Source organism: Dendrobates tinctorius, unplaced genomic scaffold (assembly GCF_039654945.1).
Source record: "Dendrobates tinctorius isolate UK_male_01 unplaced genomic scaffold, ASM3965494v1 ptg000231l, whole genome shotgun sequence".
NCBI classification, from domain to species: domain Eukaryota; kingdom Metazoa; phylum Chordata; class Amphibia; order Anura; family Dendrobatidae; genus Dendrobates; species Dendrobates tinctorius.
In genome coordinates, this window is record NW_027361898.1 from 7487396 (window position 1) to 7504961 (window position 17566).

Consider the following 17566-nt stretch of genomic DNA (forward strand, 5'->3'; position numbering starts at 1 on the left):
TTCTTTAGTGTCCATCGGGACCTCGGCTGGCAGTACTGCAGCATGGGGCTGCCTGCGGAGGTCAATTGGGCCATTTCTATTTGTGGGTTCCGCTCCCAAGACTAGGGTCAGGTCGGGGGGGTGGTCGTACCTTGTGTCTCCAGGTGAGGTCCCGGTACCTGGTAATGGACAGCGGCCGCCGCAACTCCTGGAGTTGTTGATCGAGTAGGCCGCAGTTGGATCCGGGCAGGGGCAGGACCGGTTTCGGCCGGGGTCGTCGGGGGAGGGCAGTACAACCGCACCCGGTCCAGACGGGGACGCGGTCCCGGCCCTCCGTTCTGCTCCAGAGCCGTCGTATATCTCCTCCGGACGGGACTCCTCCAATGGCAATATCGGTTGTAAGGTGGTGGCGGAAGCTGCTGAGGATGTATCAGCGGTCGCAGCCTCCGCAGGGGCGGCCTGGGGGCGAGTGGCTTCTCCTCCCCCGTTCCTCTGTCTTCTCTCTTTCCATTATGGCGTTCTGGCGTTCTTCCTCCTCTCTCAGCCCCTTTCCCGCCACTGGCTTCTGCCCCTCCTTCTTGGGGCGGCGTCTTCTTCCAGCGCCTCCATACCAAGCCAGTATATGAACCCCTCGGGGGGTGGGCCATGTTGCTGTCACATAGTAATTCAGGCAGGGGAGGCCCAAGACTGTTTGCGGTCTTTTCCTAGGACCTCCCATCTCGTCACGCCCTTTTTCTCCACGCCAACGGCCATTTTTAATGTTCATGTCACAGTCTATTAAATTGGGTCTTTTGTACATTCTCAAAAGCTCTAAGTCCAACAAATCTCAGGCACACGGAACCCGATGGCATCGGGTCTCGTCATCCTGTTCGTGACGCCAAGTTGGGTCGCCCTCCCAGGGATGTGGGGTACTCGGTACCGGCCGGTATCAGTGGGACGTGTCACAGCAGCGGTGACCCGGACCGTGGCCCTGGGCGCCCAATCAGCGGGGGATGTGAATGGTGGAAAGTAGTTAGATGAATAGTTTGTGATGCCACCTGTGGTGTTCGGCAAGGGAGGTGTTAAGCCGATGCTGCAGACAGATCCTCTGTGACAGATGGTGTGGTGCAGCAATGATGGTATAGCCCTCCACAGGCAGGGCTGTTGTCCCAGGGCAGTGTAGATGTGGAGACACTTAGATGGTGTAGTGTCCGGCGCAGGGGATGTAGCAGTGCTAGGCGGACAGATGCAGGAAGGAATGGAGGACACCAAGGCATGTAGTTCCAAAGCTTTACTCACAGTCTGTAGTGCCTGCTTCTGTGCCGTGTCCTCCAGGTCAGGGACCCAGTCAACCTCCAGGCAAGATGGGATGCTTCCTTTCACGTTCCGCCAACTTATGTGCCTTTTCTGAATGTCTCCTCTATAGCGCCTTTAAGTGTGAAGATCTCCTAGTACTGAGTTACACTGGAGTTCCTCCTGACTGATGTTCCCAAGAACTCTACTTGCATGGCAGACAGCTGTAGCCTGCTTCGGGGACTCTCTACTCTTAAGTCCCGGCTCTCTCTATCCATATTGCTGTTGTGCCCTCAAGTCTTAGATGGGAGCAGTGCATTTACAGCCCACTACTCCACCGGTGTCTGCTGCAGAACCATTAGTGTCCATACAACCTCGGGGACCGGGCCCTGGACTTGCGCTTAGAACCTCTAGGCAGGGTTCTTCCTCTAACCCAAGTCATCTGTGTTCCCTTTCTCCTACGTTCCGTATTTGTCTTTCTCTCCTATGGAAGCTCAGGCTTAAGCTCAACGTCTTTCTCCTTCTTTCCTTTCCCTTGCCAGCTGGCTCAGATCACTGAGGCACCTGCAGCACTCCTTCCTCCATCCCTCTTCCAGGGATCCCCACTCCTCTCCGACTGGCCTCCTCTCTCTCACTCTCCGTCTGACTGACTGACCTGTAATCCTAAAACATCCCGCTCTTTTGTGTGTTCTAAACTCCACCCACCTCCCAGCACGTTTAGTGTTCCAAGCAGGGAACCACCAAAGGTGCTCTGCCTCTCACTAGGCAAGGAGCCGCAATGTGGTTATGCTGAACTACTCTATTGTGTGGGGTGCGAGTGTTGGAGCGTGGTCAGGAGCTCCCAACTTACCTGGATGGTGGGGCACCACACCTTAAGAGAAGGTGCAGTACCTCTGTGGCGACTCAGCCTCAGGGGCGCCACACTGACACAGAACGACTAGATACCCCCACAAATACCGCAAATGCCCCCGAAAGGAAAAGTTGGGGCAAAGGAAAATGGAGATTGAAGAAGTGTAAATATTAATTTAAATGTGATAACAGCTTAAAGGAAGACCACAATCAGCCGCTGTTAAGAGCACAGTTCAACTGGCACAGTAAGGAGGGCGACCCGCTGGTGTTTGCCACTGTGAGCAGTAACAGACTTACGCTCTACGAATGTCACTCACAAGAAGAAATCCGGCTCCTGCAATCCTACGTGGATGCCGACACAGATGAGAACTTTTATACCTGTGCGTGGACTTACGACAGCAACATAAGTCACCCTCTCCTGGCAGTGGCTAGCTCTCAGGGGATTTTCCGGATTATTATCCCCATCACTATGCAGTGTATCAAGCACTATGTTGGCCTTTGTGTTGTAAACCCGTTACAATACAAAGTTGGTGTCAGAAGTGGGATTGTTTTGGATAAAAATGTTTGCTAAACTTAATTTGTTCGCTAAGAGTAAGAAAGAGAAACAGAGTAATAATGTTGATGCCAAATCTCTGCCAGAGTGGGTGACTAGTTCCGGACCCTGGGCCCCAATGGCACGAGAATGTAACAAATATATGGAAGGATAGCACTTACCAAATCCCCTGGAAGCGACTGTCAAATTTGATCTCTCAAAATATGATGCTCTACAAAGACAAGCTGCCGTTGTATGGGTATGTGTGCAAGCACTTCAAAGTCAGCAAGAAGAAATTGATAACCTCTGCCTTGAGCTGCAGGCAGCAATAGAGCAGTGAGTTGGGTTGCAATTCATTTTGAGAGATCAAACAAAACACCAAGACAGTGTAAAAAATAGTTTTGGAGCTTATGTGGTTAAAAATGTGAATAAGAATAGGTGCAGGAGGAGACAGCAGCCAGTGTCAGATATTCGTACTACAGAGAATAGAACCATGGTTACACATGAAAAATAGTCATTTGCTAGAATGAGAGGGCTCTGACAGATAGATGAGGAAGAAAGGCATGCCAGACCAATTGTAACTAGAAAAACTAGGAGAGAAGTCACACAGTGTACAGTAGTGTAGATAGGATGGATGCAGGAAACGCAGCTACAGGAGCAGAAGCTTCAATGACCGAGGAAACTAGGGTTTAAACAGCAGGAGAGCTGTCATGTAGGAACATTAAACTTAAAGTGCTGTCAGCAAAGTTGGGTTCAAAGTTTATTGGTCCATATGAGATCCTAGAGGTGGTCAATCCTGTGGCATTTAGATTAAAGCTTCCTCCATTCCTTTGCATCACTAACGTAATCCATAAATCCCTATTAAAGGAGTATATCCATACCTCCCATCTTTTGAAGAAGGGAAAGAGGGACAAAGTCTGCGGCAAATTTTAGGCCATGCCCCGACCACACCAATTTCACAACTAGTCACACATGTCCATGCCCCAACCACACCCATTTACCACTACTGATCACAATGACTGGTATTGAGAGCACAGTGGCTGGCATTATGGGCACAGTGGCTGGTACTGAAGAAAAGAAAGAAAGAACAGAGAGAGAAAAAAGAAAACAGAGAGTGAAAGAAAGGAGAGAGAAAGAAAGAACAGTGAGAAAGAAACAAAGAAAGGGGAAAGAACAGATAGAGAGAAAGAAAGAGGGGACAGAAAAAAGAACAGAGAGGGAGAGAGAAAGAAAGAAGGGAAAGAAAAAACAGAGAAAAAACGAGGGGGAAGAACAGAGCGATAGAAAGAAAGAAACAGAGAGAGAGAAAGAGAGAAAGAAATAGGAGACAGAAAAAAGAACAGAGATAAAAAAGAAAGAAAGAACAGAGAGAGAAAGAAAGAGGAGAAAGAAAGATAACAGAGAGAGAGAGAAAGAAAGGAAGAACAGAGAGAGAAAGATCAGAGAGAAAGAAAGAGGGGAAAGAAAGAAAAAAGGACAGTGAAAGAAAGAACAGAGGGAAAGAGAAAGAAAGAACAGAAAGAAAGAAAGAGGGGAAAGAACAGAGAGGGATAGAGAAAGAAAGGGGAAAGAAATAAAAAAGAACAGAGAGAAAGAAAAAACAGAGAAAGAAATAGTGGACAGAAAAAAAGAACAGAGAGGGAAATAAGAAAGAGGGGAAAGAAAGAACAGAGAGGGAGAGAGAAAGGAAGAGAAGAAAGAAATAAAGAAAAGAGAAAGAAAGAGGGGAAAGAAAAAACAGAGAGAGAAAGAAGGGAAAGAAAGAAAGATGGGAAAGAACGAAAGAACAGAGAGAAAGAAAGAGAAAGAAAGAGCAGAGAGAGAGAACTGAGAAAGAGAGGAAAGAAAGAACAGAGAGAGAAAGAAAGGAAAGAAAGAACAGAGAAAGAAAGAGGGGAAAGAAAGAGAACAAATAGAGAAAGAAAGAACAGAGAGAGAAAGAACACAGAGAGAGAAAGATTAGAGAGAGAAAGAAAGAGGGGAAGAAAGAAAGAACAGAGAGAAAGTAAAGAAAGATTAGAGAGAGAGAAACAGAGAGCGAAAGAAATAAAGATTTTATAAAGGTACTATAGCAGACCGACTCCCATTGTAGTGCCCATCTGAGCCTCCCGATGCAGGACATATCATGATCCACTCACATGGCTGGCATCCTCGATTCCAAGACAATCCCGATCTGCGCTGTCGGAAGACGAAACGGTGATGATCTGAAGCATTCCCTGAAGTGCCTCCATGGTTACGTCACAATCTCCTCCTGAAATTACCTCATTTCCAGGCAGCTACTAGCACGTCACTTTCAGTGCTCCTCGGGGCTCCGCCATGTACTCCTGTGTCCGCGGGAAAAGTAAGCTCCCGGCTGGGGCAGTGGGGCAGACTCTCAAAATCGGGACTGTCCCATTGGATCCGGGACGGTAGGGGGTATGAATGCTCCCCACCATACACCTTGTACATGCATGGCTCCACGCACCTCATACACATACGGTTCCATTATGTATGCCACGTACACACACGGCTCCGCTCCGTACACACATGGCTCCACTCCGTAAACCTCTTATACATGCGGCTCTGCTCCGTACACACGCGGCCACACTGTACACCTTGTACACACATGGCTTTCCTCCACAAACTTTTATGAATGGGTCACCGAGGAGGATGGCAGGAACAGGCTAAGCCACCAGAAGACTAGAGAGGTTGGTAACTAAGCGGATTGCAGACCCCTGATCCTATCCACACAACTAGCAGCAGCCATGGAGCTTTCCGACGATGCCCTAGATGCTTCGTCACAGCCGGAGGACTAACTAAGCCTAAGACAGAAAGATGAAATCTAAACTGCCCCGGGGCAGATCCCCAAAGGAATAGACAGCCCCCAAACATATTGTCGGTGAGACAAGATGAGACACAAACACAGGCAGAGAACAGACTGAGCAAACAGTGGGGCCCAAGCTGTCTAGACAGGACAGGACAGGACAGAAAAGATACTGTCTGAAAACACGCACCAAACTCTGAAAAAGTCCAACACTTCTGATATACAAAAAACCTGAGGTCACATGATCTCACCCCCGCTAGATCAGCACTCTGGTATAAACTGGCAGCAAAGCAAAAAAATACTAACATAATAGGGGACTCAACAAGCTGCAATATATGAAGCAGGGCCCAGCGCTGCCCCCAGCAGGGAGCACGCTGAACCCTAGCACCAAAATAGAAAGCAAAAAAAAAGACACAACCAGATTAGATGCAAAGGATTAGCAAAAGAATCACTTAGCTGAACCACATCAGGCAGGGGACAAAAGAGCTCTAAATGCACACAAAGGAAATCACCAGCAACCTCCAAGAGCAGCCAGCTCAATTATATGCTCCCAGCCAATTGTCGTCATCAGGTGGGGAACTTCCATCCACCTGGCCAGCTCCACTACTCTCAGCAACCACCAGAGGGAGCTTCGGATCAGAACTCCAAGCAAGAGAATTCACAACAGCAAACCTTGTACACATATGGCTTTGCTCCGTACACGTCATACACACGCGGTTCTGCTCCGTACACCTCGTACACACGTGGCTCCGCTCCATACACACGCGGCTCCTCTCTGTACACCCTGTACACACACGGCTCTGCTCCGCTCCGTGCACAGATGGCTCAGCTCCGTACACTTCGTACACACATGGCTCCATTTTGCACACCCTGTACACATGCGGCTCCACTCCGTACAACCCGTACACACATGGCTCCGCTCCATACACCACCTGCACACACGTGGCTCCGCTCCATATGTCTCGTACACATGCAGCTCCGCTCCGTACACCTCGTATACATGCAGGTCCGCTCCATACACCTCGTACACACGCAGCTCTGCTACTTAAGCCTCGTATACACGTGGTTTCGCTCCGTATGCCTCATATACACGCGGCTCCGCTCTGTACACCTTGTACACACACAGCTCTGCTACATCCACCCTGTAAACCTCTCCTGACCCCACACATAAACTTCCTCCATCCAGCACCATGACAACCAGCACAGCAGAGTCCAGCATCCACTGAGGCCCCTGATCATGTAACCCCTGACTCCTCCCCTCATGTGACCTCATCACAGGTCCTGTGCGCACAGAGCAGCCCAGCGACGTCATTGCTGGCTATGAGGGTCTGCGGTGGGTCTCTCTGGGAGGGTGAGGATGGGGTGCATGGGGGGACATGCGGCTTATCTTAGCGCAGTGTGGGAAAAAATAGACTCCTGGGCGGGACATCGGGTGTGGGGGGCAAAATCGTGACTGTCTCGCCAGAATCGGGATGGTTGGGAGGTATGGTATAACCCTTCTGCATTGCCTCCTTCATCCCCGCCCCCTCTGCTTTCAGTAGAGGTTTCAGAGGCTTGTGGATTCTCGGAGGGTCCATAATTCCCTCAAGTACCTCATCCCCTAGAGGGGATATGGACCAGAGGAGAGATCCTGGGTCCCTGCTCAAGATCTGAAGTATGATCGGTTAGTTAGGGCCTTTCATCTAAAATTTCCTGGGAAGCCTGGGGGTACTATCACGGTTCCACCCCACAGGGTGTCTGGGATGCAGTTACAGACAGCTCGGCCGTCCATTCCAGTACCGGGGCGTACTGAGCTGTCAGTGTGTTGATTGACAGCTCGACTAGCCAATCTAAGACTGGGAGGCGTCTGCTGTCTCAGGTGTTCACTGTCCCAGGTAATTGCAATGTCTACTTAACTGAGCAGCTTCTCCCAGACTTCTCCCAGATGTACATTCATCTTGTGAGGTTTGTGCTCTGTACTCTCCTGTGCCTTGTGTTCTGTTTGCTTGATCTGTTGTCTGACTTTGGACTTCGTTCTGACCATCCACCTGTTTAACCCCTTCAGCTCTTATCCGTTATCCTCCCGGTACTCTGACGTCGGAACGTTACCTGACTACGCTTTTTTTCTGTTCCTTTTGTTTATGATGTACCCTCCTGGCTTCTGACCTTGGACTCTTTGACCACTCCGACTCAGGGCTTGGCCTTGAGAAGTGATTAGTGTCACAGTAGAACTGCCATACAGAGGCCATGTAGTACTACCATACAATCCAGTGTTGTACTGGCATACAGACCCAGCATAACACTGCTGTATGGAACCATCCAAAGATGCTTTGGCAGTGGTTTGCACTAGATTGATGGGAGATTGAAGAAATAAAATAAAAAAATGAAATAAAAGACTTATATTTTGTTAATTACCAGAAAACCATATAAAACAGTTACATCTTTGATTGACTTGAACAGAACATGTGAATAATAGCAAGATCCTGGTGGGATTTCAGGGTGAAGGGGGGGGGGGTTTATGTCAAGATTCCTGGAAGCTTAGGGGAGTTAGGTGTGAGTGATAAGAGTCTTTGTTGGAGTTTCAGTCTGATCAGGACCAATCACTGCCGCGGCCCTGTACAAAAATAATATTAAAAAATTTTAAAAAGTTATTCTCACCTTCCGACGGCCTCCTGTCTTCTTTCCACGCACCCGGCCTCGCGTTCCCAGTAATGCTTTGCGGCTTAGACCGCTGATGACGTTGGTCTTCTTTCTCGCTCTTGCGAGAGTGACGTCGGTCTTCTTTCTCGCTCTCGTGAGAGTGACGTCATCAGTGGTCTAAGCCGCAAAGCATTACTGGGAACGCAAGGCCGGGAGCGTGGAAAGAAGACAGGAGGCCGTCGGAAGGTGAGAATAACTTTTTTTATTTTAATTCTTTTTTTTGCAGATAGGCCTGCGCCGGCCGCCACCAGTCAGCGGCAGGCGCAGCTTACCGTTACAAACAGCTGCGCATGTCGCTGATTGGTTGCGGCCTGGTGGGGGCCTGACAGCCGCGACCAATCAGCAGCCCGCTTTTTCGGTTACAGACAGACACGATAAGGCGTTTATATATATATATATAGATAAGTAACTGAACATATGCAGAAGAATCTAAAGGTCAACATAATTACCACCTAACAGAAGTATAAGACCAAGCACAAAAATGTATACATGAAAATATATAACAATTTGCATAGGAACGCTCAGTTATACAAATGATAGAATATATATGTATATAATAGAACAACAAGTCCCAGCAATTAGGAGCCATAAACCTGCAAGATGGCTGGTATGAATAGGTTAGAGAGCTGTTGTCAACAGCAACCAATCAAAGCTCAACTCTCATTTCTGAAACTGCTATGGAAGTATGAAATCTGCATAGTGATTGGTCGCTATGGGAAACAAGGCCTAGGGCTTGAATTACATAACTTTTCGCTCTAACCCTGGTAGAACAAGAAGTCCCAGCAAATACTGGCTTAAATGATAAGTACGTCATTATAAGTGAATCAGCCACACTAATAAAAAAAATAATCATGGTCACCACATGACTGGAAATATGCTAATCATAATTATGCTTGCATGAAAGTAATGGAGTCTTGTTGTGACCATGTTTTACCGTAACATTTTGTCTCTGTGCGGCCTCAGCAGTGGCATCAATCACTTTTGGAAGAAAAGCTCTCAGTAGAGTTCCTCCATTTCTTGTAGTATTTTCAGGACTGCATGGGCCCAGCATGAGAGACGTCGACGTTGTGTTCGTCGTCCTCCTCCTCGAGGTGTCTCACAGCTCATCATGGAGCTCTGTTATGATTGAGTCACCGTAGGAGGCAAAAACAGAAATGCTAGCTAAGTCCAGAAAACCAGAGAAGTTGGCAGCTATCGGATTGCAGACCCCTGAACCTATCAACACAACTAGCAGTAGCCGTGGGGGGTTCCTACAATGCCCTAGACCCCTCGATCACAGCTGGAGAATTAAATAGGCCTAAAGAAAGAAAGGGGAAATCTAAACTGCCCCAGAGCAGACCCCAAAGCAATAGGCAGCCCCCAACATATAATGACGGTGAAGCAAGATGAAAATACTAACACAGACAGAAAGATAGACTGAGCAAAGAGGGGCCCAAGCTAACTAGATAGAAAAGGACAGGAAGGCTGCTGTCTGCAATCCGTAAAAAACACTATGAAAATAAGAGCCAACAGACTGACAGTGAAAAAGGCCCTGAAGACGCTAGGCTTCAAAAAAGGTATGTAAGTACTCAGGAATATACTGAAGACAGAGCTACAGGCAAAAGGAGATTCAGCTCACCCCAGCAGGGAATGGCAGAATACTGAAAAGCAAGGAAAACAAAAAACAAAACAAAAAAGCTAACAGGCAAAACAGAAAACTTAGCTTTAGAGGAGCAGGAATCAGACTGGTGTCCTAGAAGTCCACAGAGAAATCACCCGCAGGGCAGAAGGGCGTCGGCAGCCTTATATCCAGTCCGTGACTCCACTCAGCCAGTCATCCTCATTAGACTCAGGTGCCTGATAATCAGGCTCATTACCTTCCTTTAAAAGAATAGGGAGTTCACCAGACCCCAGTGACAAAGGGGAAAATGAACTCACAACAGAGCTCATCATAAGGAGTCAGACCCCTGGAGAAAGAGGAGGACTATAGGCCGCGGCTCACCAGTGTATGAGGGTCTCAGGAGACCAGCGGCCTGTCCGTACCCATACCAGGACCCGCGGGTGTGTGGATCTAGGCCTCAGGATACACATGTAAGGAGTTAGACCGGACCGCAGGTACCTGCATACCGGGTCCGGAACAGAAGAGGCCACATCCAGTGTTCCTGGGGGACAGCTCTGAGGAGGCGGACCTTCCCCTGCAGCCTGTGGGAAGCCTGAGTAAGGAGGACCTTCCCCTGTTGCAGGAGGGAAGGAGGAGAGAGACGGAGCTTCCTGCTGACAGGAGAAGGCAGGGAGAACCTAGAAAGAGCGTGCAGCCACAGGAGTATAAGAAGGAAAAGCGTGTGAAAGAGGGGAGTTTGGCACCAGGAGAGAGCAGCGCAGTGGGGTGAGTAGTGCGCTCCGCTCCTCATCCTGACACAGAGTACCGGTGCTGCGACAGGCTGTGCTGCAGTCGACAAGAAGGACAGGGACTGCTGAGGTGAGGGAAGCAGTGTGCCCAGCAGCAATTCAGAGCAGAGCTGTGCAGAGCTGAGCGAGGTGTTGCAGCAGCCACAGAGAGGAGTGCTTCAGCCAGAAGCATCAGCAGCGTGAAAGCCAGTGCCCGTCCTCGCCCGCCGCCAACAGTGGGGAACAGGGAGAAGGTGACGTGCAGTGTAAGCCCGGTGGCTGCCAGAAAGCAAGGTGCAGAACGCTCTGTGACCGTGAGTACAACACACATGCCCCATAAGAGTGACCCCATAAGACAGGACAGACACTTGCACCCTGACCGTGCCAGTAAATGCCTGCCAAGCCACGTGGGGCTCATACAAGACCGTGACCCCTATTACCGTCAGCCACTTTGGGCCAGCTTGACAGACTGTGAGGAGAGTTGTGCAGGAGTCACATCGGGCATAGACAGTACCGTGGCCCGTAACCTTGTAGGCATCTACAGTATATGGACTAGGGGCAGTGGAAGGTACCGGAGACAGACCAGTGACACCTGAAGAAGGGGTATTGTTTGCTTGCTGGACCCCACTGGAGAGGACACCGAGCCAGCCGTTGCCGGCTCCATTGAGTTCACAGTAGGAGCTGCAGTTTAAGGACTGCCTTACAAGTGTGGGAGGAGCGCCCCCCCCCCCGTCAGGGGGCAGTCATCCAGGTTCCGGGGAAAACTGTCCCCGGGGGGACAGTATGCAGCGACGCACCATTGTGACAGACAGGAGAGCTAGGGGAGGGACCAGTATAAAGGGGGCGGGGAATTCCCCAGACGATGAGTCAGCAGACCGGGACAGAGAGAACAGGAGAGCGTGGGAGCGACTGCCAAGCAGAGTGACTCACCAGCGCCAGGGAGGACTCAGACTGAGGACTCCAGGGGGATGGTATCCAGTGAATCGTCCCAGACTTGCTGCCTCTCCTCAGCCCGCGGCCACTGCGGCCCCAGCACAGCTCACGGCTGCTGTTATCTCCCCTCTGCCCACGGCTGCGGCCTTCCCATGGTCACCCACGGCCGCTTCTCCTGAGCTCGGATCCGCAGCCCATGCCCTGTCACCTGCGGCCACCCTGCGCACACCAGTGGCCACGAACAGCACCATGCCGACGGCGGCCACCACTGTCCCGCTCCGGTCTACATCAGGGTCCGGGCCACTCCTGATCGCGGACTCCCCGTCGCAGCCGTTAGCTGCACAGATGGCCTGTCACTCACCACCGTACACCCCTGCTGTCTGACAGGCTCCGGGGGTCTGCGGCCTACTCTTCCCAGGACTCCGCCGGGGCCCGTGGGGTTCCAACGGCCTCAGCACGCCAGCGAGCACGAAGACTCCAACAGTGCCTCAACAACTGGGCCCAGCAACTCTTACATTGAAAGGCCAGCAGCCAGAACGGCGAGGGACGTCGAGACAGCTAAGTAGACTCTAAATTTAAGGACCCGTAGTCGGCCACACCGCGCCCTATAGTGACCGGCCGTTGCCGGGACTAGTCGTGTTCTACGTTACCGTGTTTGCTTGTTTAGAGCCCCAACGTGGGCAACCTGTGTTACCCCTGTTTCGGTGATCAGGCCGTGACTGAGGGAAGTCCCCTCAAGTCCCATAAATGTAGTCGGCAGGATGCAGTCTCCGAGCACAGACGGCGGTGCGCCTGATCGGAGTGGGGTTGTGGCTGCTGCTGATGACGGGGGTCCCCGCTCCAGCATCTCCCTGGGGGCTATGCTAAGTAACTTGCCCCGGTTTTCTGGCAAAGATGCGCTGTTGTGAAGCTGGACAGAACGGATGCGGGGCCTTTTCCGCATGCACCCCATGACCCCCGATTTAGAGGCTGAGGTAGCTCTCATAGTGCTGGATGGAAAAGCCCGGAAGTCGGTAATGTTGAGACCCCCGGGGTGCTGTAACACCTTCGTCAGGGTCTTGCAGATTCTGGAAGAGACCCACGGGGACCCAACAGACGTGGGGGAGTTGAGAACCCGGTTATTTAATCGGATGCAGGGGGAGGGGGAGATCATCACCCAGTATATGAACGCCCTCCAGGAGTTACACACCTCCATCGAAAGGAAGGACGGAATGGGGGTGGGGCCCATCGACATTACCCTGCGTGACCTGCTAGTGACTGGACTCCGGGACCCGTTAATCAAACAGGCGTTGCAGGGGCAGATCCAAGTGAACCCAAGCTTATCCTTTTCTGAGGTGGGGAGTCAGGCCCGGGTGCGAGAGCAGGAGCAGGGGATGACGGCTCCTGTGGGGACGGTCCGGAGCATGAAGTCTTCCGTAAGTGTTGTCGAAGAACCCCAATTGATTGCGGAAATGAGACAAGAGCTGAAAAGCATCCGGGGCGAGCTGGCCGAAATAAAGAAGAGAACGGAGCCCGCGTGCTATGAGTATGGAGAACCGTGTCACTTCGCACGGGAGTGTCTGCGGCGTGGGAAATACCCACTCCGGCGGGCATTAAACTAGAGGGCTCCGGGCATGGGTGATGCCGCTCGGAGCCAGAAGCCACAACAAGGGGTGGTGGAAGTCCCGAAGAATTGGTCGCTACATGCCCAATAGTATGGGCCGAAGTCGAGGGTCGTGTGGTGTGATGCCTGGTGGACACGGGGTCGCAGGTGACGACCATGCCGGCGTCGTACTTCCGGCCGCATTTCCCGGAAGCGGCCAGGCCCCAGTGGGGGCCTGTTATCAATGGGTCACCGTGGAGAAAAAAGCAAACAAGCTAAGCCACAGAAAACAGAGTGGTTGGTAACTATGCAGATTGCAGATCCCTGATCTTACCACACAACTAGCAGTAGCCGTGGAGCGTGCCTACGATGAACCTAGACGCCTCGTCACGGCCAGAGGACTACATAAGCATAATGCAAGAAAAGGGAAAACTAACGGCCCCAGAGCAGACCCCAAAGGAATAGATAGCCCCCACACATGTATTGACGGTGAAACAAGATGAAGGCACAAACACAGGCAGGAAAATAGGCTGAGCAAATGATGGGGCCCAAACTAACTAGACAGGAAAGGAAAGGGAAGACACTATCTGCAACCTGCAAAAAACCCTACAAAATAATGTCCAACACTTCTGATAGCAAAATTAACCCTGAAGTCACTAGACTTCTCCCACTATATCAGCACTCTGAAATATTCTGAGACAGAGCAAAAAGAGACCGAACTAGTAAGGGACAAAAAGCCAATTGGCAAAATACTGATAAATAAGAGTGGAAATTCAGCTCAGCCCCCAGCCGGGGCTGGCAGACCTCACAAAAAACTGAATAGACCAACAAAATCAAGTGTGAACATCAGCAGAAAAACTTAGCTTTAGATGACTGGAACAGAGCTGAAAACCAAGAGCTGACAAGCCAGAATGAATCACCAGCAACTGAATAGGGCGTCGGCTGTCTTAAATCCAATCTGAGAATCCTGAAATCCAATCATCATCCTCATTCTCAGGTGGCAAATCTCCACCGATCAAACAAGCCGCACCACCTCCCGTCACCACCAGAGGGAGTCCAGAAGGGGAACTCACAACTGGTGAGAATGAACTCACAACAGTACCCCCCCCTTGAGGAGGGGTCACCGAACCCTAATCCACGCCACCAGGCCGATCAGGATGGACCTGGTGAAAAACACGAACCAATCTATTGGCATGAATATCGGAGGCAGAGACCCAAGAATTATCCTCCTGTCCATAACCCTTCCATTTGACCAAATATTGGAGTCTCCGTCTAACCAAACGAGAATCTAATATTTTCTCTACCTCATATTCCACATTGCCTTCGACCAACACAGGGTCAGGAGGTGCTGCCATAGGAACCACTGGCTCAACAAACCTCTTCAACAGAGATTTGTGAAATACGTTATGGATCTTGAACGTAACTGGAAGAGCCAATCGAAACGAAACAGGATTAAGAATTTCCAAAATCTTATAAGGACCAATAAATCTTGGCTTAAATTTAGGAGATGCAACCTTCATAGGAATATTCTTAGACGACAACCAAACCATATCACCCACTTTAAACCGGGGACCAATGGTCCTATGCCGGTTGGAAAATCGCTGGGCCTTTTCCTGAGAAAGTGACAACTTATCCACCACTTGGTCCCATATCTGCTGCATTCTCTTAACCACAGTGTCCACACCTGGGCAGGACGAAGATTCCACTTGCCCTGAAGAGAACCGAGGATGAAACCCAAAATTACAGAAAAAGGGTGACATCAAAGTGGCAGAACTAGCTCTATTGTTCAGCGCGAACAACAAGGGGTGGTGGAAGTCCCGAAGAATTGGTCGCTACGTGCCCAATAGTATGGGCCGAAGTCGAGGGTCGTGCGGTGCGATGCCTGGTGGACACGGGGTCGCAGGTGACGACCATGCCGGCAACGTACTTCTGGCAGCATTTCCCGGAAGCGGCCAGGCCCCAGTGGGGGCCCATGATACGACTAATGGCCGCAAACCAACTGCCGGTACCTGTCGCTGGAGTGGTGTGGCTGCAAATGACATTATGTGGTAAACCCCTCGGCCGCCGGGGAGTGGTCCTGACCCAAGGAGAGACTAATGACCATCATCCAGTCATCTTGGACATGAACGTACTGCGGGAGTTCGGCAATTTACTCCTCAACAATCCAACGCAGGAGACCCTAAGTCAGTGGGGTTCTCGCACGGCTTAGGGGCAGTTCTTCCAGCGGTTGGTGCGGGAGGCGCGAGTGCTCCAGGAATGTCAGGAGGGTGAGGCACTGGGCAAGGTCATCGCACCGGCGGCCTCTCCGCTCGTGCTTCCTCCGGGGCAGGCGGTGGCTCTGCCGATCCGCGCCCCGATACCACTGGAGGGCGTGGAGGTGCAGGTGGAGCCATGTTACTCAGAGCGCCTGCACCCTGGCATCCTGGTGGCCCGCTCCCTGGCCACCTTGCGGGAAGGGACTGTCTTGGTACGTTGTGTCAACCTGGAAGATCAAGATGTCACCCTGAAGCCCCGGGCCGAAATGGCCAAGCTGGTGAGGCCATTGAAGGAGATGCTCCCGGATCCCGCAGTCCAGCTGAGGGCGCAACCCGAAGACCCCTGGGCGGTAACGGTACGAATCCAACAAGCTGCCGCACCCTCGGCCCAAGAAAAAGGTCGGGTCATTCTGAAAAAAATGCGGGCCGAACTGTCCGGCCTAGCTCCAGCCCAGCTTCTCCAAGTAGAGACACTTCTTGGGCAATTTTACATTGTCTTCGCCAGCCACGAGGACGACTTCGGATGTACCACAACCATCATGCATGGGATCCCCACAGCAGGAGCGGCCCCCATCCAGGAGAGATATCGGCAAATACCACCGCAGCTATATCAGGAAGTGAAGACTCTATTAGCCCAAATGCTCCGGAAGGGGGTCATACGGGAGAGCCAAAGCCCCTGGGTGGCCCCTATTGTCCTGGTTCGGAAAAAGGATGGCACGCTGCGTTTTTGCGTGGACTACCGGAAGTTAAACGCCTGCACCATCAAGGATTCGTATCCACTGCCCCACATCGAAGAGTCTCTGTCCGCTCTGGGGAATGCGACGTACTTTTCAACCCTTGACCTGGCCAGTGGGTACTGGCAGGTGCCGTTGTCGAAAGAAGACAGGGCTAAGACGGCATTCATCCTTCCCATGGGACTGTTCGAGTTCAGTCGGATGCCGTTTGGGCTGGCCAACGCCCCCGGAACTTTCCAGCGGCTGATGGAGCGGTGTCTAGGAGACCTCAACTTTGAAGCCATGTTGATATACCTAGACGATATTATCATCTATTCCACCACGTTCGAGGACCACCTGAAGCGGTTGGGACAGGTGCTCAGCCGGCTGCAGAAGTACGGGTTAAAGGTGAAGCCCCAGAAATGCCACCTGTTCCGCACCCAAATCGAGTACCTGGGGCATACCGTCTCGGCGGAGGGCGTCCGACCCTCTCTGGGAAAGGTTGTCGCCATCCAGGGGTGGCCCACCCCCGAGACGGTGAAGGACGTGCAGGCTTTCTTGGGGTTGGCCGGCTACTAATGTCGGTTTGTGAAGAACTTTACACGCCGAGCTCGAGCCCTGCAAGACCTGCTGAAGGGGGCTCCCGCCGGGGCGAATGGACGGAAGATCCAGTGGCAGCAACCGCAAGAGGACGGGTTTCAAGATCTCAAGGCTGCGCTTTCGGACGCCCCAGTATTGGCATATGCGGATTTCTCGCAACCGTTTATCCTGCATACCGACGGAAGCCTCCAGGGACTAGGAGCTGTGTTGTCACAGTGATCGCCTACGGGAGCCGATCGCTGCACGATTCAGAACGCAATCCAGACAACTACAGCTCCTTTAAGCTCGAGCTCCTCGCGGTAGTGTGGGCCATGACGGAGCGATTCGCAGAGCACCTGGCGTGCTCCGAGGTAGTGGTGCGGACCGATAACAACCCATTAGCCCATCTAGAGAATGCCAAACTGGGGGCCCTCGAGCAGCGATGGGTGGCTCGGATGGCCAAGTTCAATTATAAGATCATCTACAAACGGGGAGCTGAGAATGTGCACGCCGACGCTCTCTCCAGGATCCGACACACCACCCCAGGACGAAGTCGAGAAGACGAATTGGAAGCAGACGAGACGCCGTTCGCCCTGACCACCGCCGCGCTTGCTGTTCGCGCGCAAGAAGCGCCTCGTTCGGAACTCCTAGGGGGGGATGCTGGAACAGCCCCGCGACAACTGGATCCAGCAGCAACAAGAAGACCCGGAAATTGGGCTCCTGCGCCGTTGGGTGGCTACCGGTAAATTGCCCACGGGCTCACAAAGACAAACTTTGACCCAAGATGTGTTACTGATGTTGCGCAGTGGGAAAAATTAACCATCAAAAAGGGACTTTTATATCGAAAAACCCTGTCGCGAACTACGTCAGCTACAATATGGCAGGTGATCGTGCCCGGAACCCATCTCGACCAACTAGCCCAGGAGGCCCATGAAAAGGGGGCTCATTTTGGTGCTCAAAAGACGCTACAATGGTTGCAGCAGATAATGTACCACCTACGCTTGCACACGGATGTAGAAGAAG